Raw genomic sequence first — 8,339 nt, forward strand, 5'->3', positions numbered from 1 at the left:
GCCCCTGAAAAACCTCTCCTTCCAGTGTCCACTGTCTCTTCCAGGGGTGTTCTGCTGTGGGACAGGGCTGGGGGCCCGCAGAGAAGTAATAGGGGGTCCTCCTCCCTAGCCTTGGTACCTCTGCAAGGGAAAGTTCTCCTCTCTGTATAATCCCAGGGTCCCTGGAAGAAGGGGAGATGTGCAGTTTCATGATGACTGCAGACTCTGAGCCATTGGGAGGTTGAGGCAGAGAGTGACTTATGAACTGCTCTGTAGGCTCAGCTGTAGTAGCAATAAGGACCACTGAGACATTGGCCAGCATGGGAGCCCCGGCTCTGACCGGTCACATGGCCAGCCCTGCCTTCTTGCCTGGTACGAAAAGCCAAATCCCTGCAGGAGGTTCCTACTGTCCTGGCTTTATAGTCCTCTGGTGGGGATGCCTGGCAGGGGCACCGCTGGCTTTGGTGTGACACTTTAGTACTTGCTGCAGGTCCCAAGTAGAGCCAGGGCTCCTGTACCCAGCCTCTGCCTTGGTTCTCTGCTCTTTTTCCCCATCTCAAAGTATCAGGGTGTTAGCGGCCAGTGTTTGGTTTCCAATTGTCACTCTACTTTTAACTAGCAGGGTAATGAAACTGGGCAAGTCACTTAACCTCTGTGTGTCTGTTGCCTCATCAATAAAATGAGGATGATTCTAGCAACTATGACTGTTTTAACTTCTTGTGGTTGTTTTTTGCCAAAAATTGGTGACATAATGTAATTATTTATCATGTTCATGGATTCTGTGGGTCAAGCATCTGGACAGGGCATAGTAGGGAAATTTGTCTGAACCTCAGCTGGAAGGCTCAAATGCTGGGGGCTGCAATCCCTCAAAAGCTCTTTCACTTACATGCTGTTCACTCACATGGCATTAGCCAAGGTTATTGACCAGAATCCGACGTGTGGCCTCACATATGGTCTGGACTTCCTCACAATATGGCAGCTGGATTCATGAGCAAGTGTCCTATGAGAACCAGGTGGGTGCTGTCTCCTCCTGACCTGTTCTCAGAAGACACACATCACTTCCACCATGTTCTATAGTCAGAACAGTCACAAGCCCACCCAGCTTCAAGGTAAATAGATTCCACCTTTGGATAGAGATGGGCCAGGCTTCTGGAAGAGCACATGGGACTAGAAATATTGGTGTGGCCATTTTTGGAAAATACAACGTGCTGCAGGCATGATAGCAGAACAGCCTTATGTTGTGAAGAAACATGAGATGGACAGGGTGAAGTATGGAACCCAGTGCTCCTGACATCGTGAGCCATTCTCTCTTCTGCTCTCTCTTGTCTCTCTGTGGCTCTGAGGAACAAATGGTCAGAACCAGCATGAGGGGCTGATGATGGTCCATGATGGTCACATGATGGCCATGTGCTGGGATCAGGGTCCAAAGGTGGGGGACAGAATGGCCTCTTTCACAGGTGTGCTACAACCACTTTCTCTGACTCCATTGCCTTGACCAGGTCCTTCCTGCTCTTTGTCAGCTTCTTCTTCCTGGTCTTGCTGAAGGCCATCCTCTTCCTGAACTGCTATTTGGTTGGCCTGGTTTCAACATCATCTCTGATGGCGATGGTCTGCCTGGCCCAGTGAAACTGCAGCTCCTACACCAGGGGCTTCCTGTCTGGTGACACAGCTTCTGGCCAAATTCAGCCCAGGCCCCTACCTGGGATGTGAAGTTGGAAATGAGTCAGTCCTACCAGAAGCTTTTATACTTGGGTGTTGAGTCATCTTTGTCGGATCCTTTCCTAAGGCTGACCTGGCAGCAGACAGCAGGACATGGTGCAAGGACATGGGCTCTGGACTGAGAGAGTTGTGTGTTCAAGCTCCAGTGCTGCCTCTTACCATGTGACCCAGGAGAGGTTATTGATGACTCGCATCATCTGTTTCTTGGATTTGTATATTATTGAGATAATACATGGAAGACATTGGCCATGTAGGAGAAGCTCCCACATGGAGCTGCCATGGGGTACAGGGAAGAGGATGGGCCAATAAAGGACTTGGGAGGAGTGAGCCAGGCCTCCTGGGACTCCTGCTTGACTATGGGTACAATGAGGGGAGGTGGTGAGCCCCCAGAGACCCCACCCACATCTGTCTGTGCCAAACATGCATTTGGCAATAGATGAAGGGGATGAAGAAAGGGGGGGGTCTTGCTTTAAAGTAGAGCTGAGAGTGCCACCCCTATGTGCAGTAGGTGCTGGGAAGAGAGTTTCTTTGTGATAAGCTGCAAACAGAGTTGTAGAGGGTCAGTGAGTGGTTAGGCATGAGGGAGCCTGAACCAGCTCCAGACTGAACCCCTCCCCCTCATTCTCTCTGTGCCTCGGTTCTGTGTCCTCAGTTACCTCTGTTCTGGGGAAGAGTTCTATCTCCTTTCTTAAGGTTCAGCTCTTAATGCCCTGGGTACAGAAATCACATATTATCTGTTATTTTTTTTTGATGTTTCCCTCTCCTGGATTTGTGTGATCTCCAGAAGAATCCCACATGCCTTCTATGCCTTCGTCCAAGGTGTTGCTAAAAATATTGAACAGGTGAGCCTCCAGATAGAGCCTTTGGGCATCTGATTGCAGACCACCTACTAGGTGACTTGGCTTCTTTCCTGCAGGATGAGGAATGTGGCGGCACCCTGGCACTGTCCCTCTAGACAGGTGTGACAACAGGCTGTGAGTTGGTAGTGCATCACTTCTAGTTGAAAAAATATATCCTGGGCAGCCCCGGTGGCCCAGCGGTATGGCGCTGCCTTTGGCCCGGGGTGTGATCCTGGAGACCCAGGATTGAATCCCACGTCAGGCTCCCTGCATGGAGCCTGCTTCTCCCTCTGCCTGTGTCTCTGCCTCTCTCTCAATCTCTCTCTGTGTGTCTGTCATGAATAAATAAAAATTAAAATCTTAAAAAAAAGAAATATATCCTCACACCTTTTCATGAGTTAGTTAGGAAGACAATAGGCCTCTTAACTCCTAGCACCCTAAGTAAGTGGCTTTCTTTATACTGAGGGGCTTACAAAGGGGGCCTACTTAGAGCAGGGGTAAATGAATACGGGCTGGACCCACTCACTTCTAATGAATAGAATATGGCAAAATAATAGGATGCTGCTCTGCCATTAGGTTACAAAAAGACTCTGGTTTCTGTTTTGCTGGCTTTCACTTCTTTGCTGTGATGGAAGCCAGATGCCATGTTGCGAGATGTTGGAGAGGCCCATATGGCAAGGAACTCAGGGGGCTTCTGACCAATAGCCAGAACAGCCCTGAGTTCCATGGTCTGTGAGCAACTGGGAATCCTGCCAGCTACCACATGAGCAAACTTAGAAACTGACCCACCCTCATTTGAGTTTTCAGATGAGAGTGCAGTCCCAGTCGATACTGCCTGCAGGTTTGTGAGAAATCTGTAGACATAGATAATAATACACTTATACTTGGTGACTTCAATCTAGCTCTTTCTATACTCGATAGGTCTTCTAAGCACAACATCTCCAAAGAAACGAGAGCTTTAAATGATACACTGGACCAGATGGATTTCACAGATATCTACAGAACTTTACATCCAAACTCAACTGAATACACATTCTTCTCAAGCGCACATGGAACTTTCTCCAGAATAGACCACATATTGGGACACAAATCGGGTCTGAACCGATACCAAAAGATTGGGATTGTCCCCTGCATATTCTCGGACCATAATGCCTTGAAATTAGAACTAAATCACAACAAGAAGTTTGGAAGGACCTCAAACACGTGGAGGTTAAGGACCATCCTGCTAAAAGATAAAAGGGTCAACCAGGAAATTAAGGAAGAATTAAAAAGATTCATGGAAACTAATGAGAATGAAGATACAACCATTCAAAATCTTTGGGATGCAGCAAAAGCAGTCCTAAGGGGGAAATACATCGCAATACAAGCATCCATTCAAAAACTGGAAAGAACTCAAATACAAAAGCTAACCTTACACATAAAGGAGCTAGAGAAAAAACAGCAAATAGATCCTACACCCAAGAGAAGAAGGGAGTTAATAAAGATTCGAGCAGAACTCAACGAAATCGAGACCAGAAGAACTGTGGAACAGATCAACAGAACCAGGAGTTGGTTCTTTGAAAGAATTAATAAGATAGATAAACCATTAGCCAGCCTTATTAAAAAGAAGAGAGAGAAGACTCAAATTAATAAAATCATGAATGAGAAAGGAGAGATCACTACCAACACCAAGGAAAGACAAACGATTTTAAAAACATATTATGAACAGCTATACGCCAATAAATTAGGCAATCTAGAAGAAATGGACGCATTCCTGGAAAGCCACAAACTACCAAAACTGGAACAGGAAGAAATAGAAAACCTGAACAGGCCAATAACCAGGGAGGAAATTGAAGCAGTCATCAAAAACCTCCCAAGACACAAGAGTCCAGGGCCAGATGGCTTCCCAGGGGAATTTTATCAAACGTTTAAAGAAGAAATCATACCTATTCTCCTAAAGCTGTTTGGAAAGATAGAAAGAGATGGAGTACTTCCAAATTCGTTCTATGAAGCCAGCATCACCTTAATTCCAAAGCCAGACAAAGACCCCACCAAAAAGGAGAATTACAGACCAATATCCCTGATGAACATGGATGCAAAAATTCTCAACAAGATACTGGCCAATAGGATCCAACAGTACATTAAGAAAATTATTCACCATGACCAAGTAGGATTTATCCCTGGGACACAAGGCTGGTTCAACACCCGTAAAACAATCAATGTGATTCATCATATCAGCAAGAGAAAAACCAAGAACCATATGATCCTCTCATTGGATGCAGAGAAAGCATTTGACAAAATACAGCATCCATTCCTGATCAAAACTCTTCAAAGTGTAGGGATAGAGGGAACATTCCTCGACATCTTAAAAGCCATCTATGAAAAACCCACAGCAAATATCATTCTCAATGGGGAAGCACTAGGAGCCTTTCCCCTAAGATCAGGAACAAGACAGGGATGTCCACTCTCACCACTGCTGTTCAACATAGTACTGGAAGTCCTAGCCTCAGCAATCAGACAACAAAAAGACATTAAAGGCATTCAAATTGGCAAAGAAGAAGTCAAACTCTCCCTCTTCGCCGATGACATGATACTCTACATAGAAAACCCAAAAGTCTCCACCCCAAGATTGCTAGAACTCATACAGCAATTCGGTAGCATGGCAGGATACAAAATCAATGCCCAGAAGTCAGTGGCATTTCTATACACTAACAATGAGACTGAAGAAAGAGAAATTAAGGAGTCAATCCCATTTACAATTGCACCCAAAAGCATAAGATACCTAGGAATAAGCCTAACCAAAGATGTAAAGGATCTATACCCTCAAAACTATAGAACACTTCTGAAAGAAATTGAGGAAGACACAAAGAGATGGAAAAATATTCCATGCTCATGGATTGGCAGAATTAATATTGTGAAAATGTCAATGTTACCCAGGGCAATATACACGTTTAATGCAATCCCTATCAAAATACCATGGACTTTCTTCAGAGAGTTAGAACAAATTATTTTAAGATTTGTGTGGAATCAGAAAAGACCCCGAATAGCCAGGGGAATTTTAAAAAAGAAAACCATATCTGGGGGCATCACAATGCCAGATTTCAGGTTGTACTACAAAGCTGTGGTCATCAAGACAGTGTGGTACTGGCACAAAAACAGACACATAGATCAGTGGAACAGAATAGAGAATCCAGAAGTGGACCCTGAACTTTATGGGCAACTAATATTCGATAAAGGAGGAAAGACTATCCATTGGAAGAAAGACAGTCTCTTCAATAAATGGTGCTGGGAAAATTGGACATCCACATGCAGAAGAATGAAACTAGACCACTCTCTTTCACCATACACCAAGATAAACTCAAAATGGATGAAAGATCTAAATGTGAGACAAGATTCCATCAAAATCCTAGAGAAGAACACAGGCAACACCCTTTTTGAACTCGGCCATAGTAACTTCTTGCAAGATACATCCACAAAGGCAAAAGAAACAAAAGCAAAAATGAACTATTGGGACTTCATCAAGATAAGAAGCTTTTGCACAGCAAAGGATACAGTCAACAAAACTCAAAGACAACCTACAGAATGGGAGAAGATATTTGCAAATGACATATCAGATAAAGGGCTAGTTTCCAAGATCTATAAAGAACTTATTAAACTCAACACCAAAGAAACAAACAATCCAATCATGAAATGGGCAAAAGACATGAACAGAAATCTCACAGAGGAAGACATAGACATGGCCAACATGCATATGAGAAAATGTTCTGCATCACTTGCCGTCAGGGAAATACAAATCAAAACTACAATGAGATACCACCTCACACCAGTGAGAATGGGGAAAATTAACAAGGCAGGAAACAACAAATGTTGGAGAGGATGCGGAGAAAAGGGAACCCTCTTACACTGTTGGTGGGAATGTGAACTGGTGCAGCCACTCTGGAAAACTGTATGGAGGTTCCTCAAACAGTTAAAAATATACCTGCCCTACGACCCAGCAATTGCACTGTTGGGGATTTACCCCAAAGATACAAATGCAATGAAACACCGGGACACCTGCACCCCGATGTTTATAGCAGCAATGGCCACGATAGCCAAACTGTGGAAGGAGCCTCGGTGTCCAACGAAAGATGAATGGATAAAGAAGATGTGGTTTATGTATACAATGGAATATTACTCAGCTATTAGAAATGACAAATACCCACCATTTGCTTCAACGTGGATGGAACTGGAGGGTATTATGCTGAGTGAAGTAAGTCAGTCGGAGAAGGACAAACATTATATGTTCTCATTCATTTGGGGAATATAAATAATAGTGAAAGGGAATATAAGGGAAGGGAGAAGAAATGTGTGGGAAATATCAGAAAGGGAGACAGAACGTAAAGACTGCTAACTCTGGGAAACGAACTAGGGGTGGTAGAAGGGGAGGAGGGCAGGGGGTGGGAGTGAATGGGTGACGGGCACTGGGTGTTATTCTGTATGTTAGTAAATTGAACACCAATAAAAAATAAATTAAAAAAAAAAGAAATCTGTAGACAAAGTCATGCATGATTCCTGTGAGATAGTATATATTATAGGTTTTTAAAAATTTTTTTAAATTATATTTATTCATGAGAGACACAGACATAGGCAGAGGGAGGAGCAGGCTCTCTGTAAGGACCCTGATGTGGGACTCGATCCCAGGACACTGGGATTAACTGCTGAGCCACCCAGGCGGCTTATATGTTATTGTTTCAAGCTAAGTTTGAGGTCATTTGTTGTGCAGCAATAGGTAACTACGATCCCATGAGCTGCCTGAGAGTAGAACCAGGAATGAAGGTTTATCTCTCTGCCACCTCAGCATCTAGTATGGCGTTGACACACAGAAAGTGCACAGAAATGTTGGTTGCAGTGTTGGTAAGTCACAGGTGTATGCAGGATTACCCCATCAAGGCAGAAATGGAGGCAGAAATGGGTAAGGCATGCTCATGCTCCATTTGAAGCATGTGTGAAGAAAGATTTAATGCAGTTCGTCTCTTTCATTTAGTATTTATTTGTTTCCAGGAATGTCCAGAGCCATGACAGTGACTCTTGGCCAGTTTGAGGACTAAACATTTGGAATGTTCACATAATCACTGATAAGTGAGGTTATTCTGTATACCTGAGACTGTGGATCAGGCTAGAGCAGGTCGTCAGTGTTGTTCTGTGTCAGCAGGAAGATTCATGCTATACATCTGGGGGGCGACATCTCACACACATCTCTAGTTTGCAGCCAGAGAGAAATGCATGTTCCCAAGGCACTTGCAGAGAGGGGTGACTTGCACCCCACCTCTCTAGTGTTTGCCCATGGATACCCTTCCTGCTACTCTTGCACTGTATCCTTCACTGCAACAAACCTTAGCCATGATCATAACTTGTCAAGTTGTATGAGTCTTTCCAGTGAATCACCAAACTAGTGGGAGATCATGGGACCCTTGGAGCAGAGTGAAATGATGTTTAGGGGGTAAAAGAGGAGCTTGTTGCTATAAGAGGAAGGGAATGTGCTCTATTCATCCTTCCCTAAGCTCCATTATTTGGCAGAATTGTGGTCCCCCCCCCAAAGATGTCCACATTATAATCCCCAGAACCTGTGAATATTTTACCTTTCACAGCAAAAGGAAGTTTACAGATGTGATTAAATTAAAGATCTTGAGATGGAGCGATTATCCTGGATCACCCAGTGGGCCCAATGTTATCGTAAGGGTTCCTATAAAACAGAAGCTGGAGGGTCAGAGTCAGAAAAACAGATGTGATGATGGAAATTGGGGGTGAGGTGATGTGGGGCCACAGGAGGTAGAAGAAGGCAAG

This window comes from Canis lupus, chromosome 9 (assembly GCF_003254725.2).
Source record: "Canis lupus dingo isolate Sandy chromosome 9, ASM325472v2, whole genome shotgun sequence".
Lineage (NCBI taxonomy): Eukaryota > Metazoa > Chordata > Mammalia > Carnivora > Canidae > Canis > Canis lupus.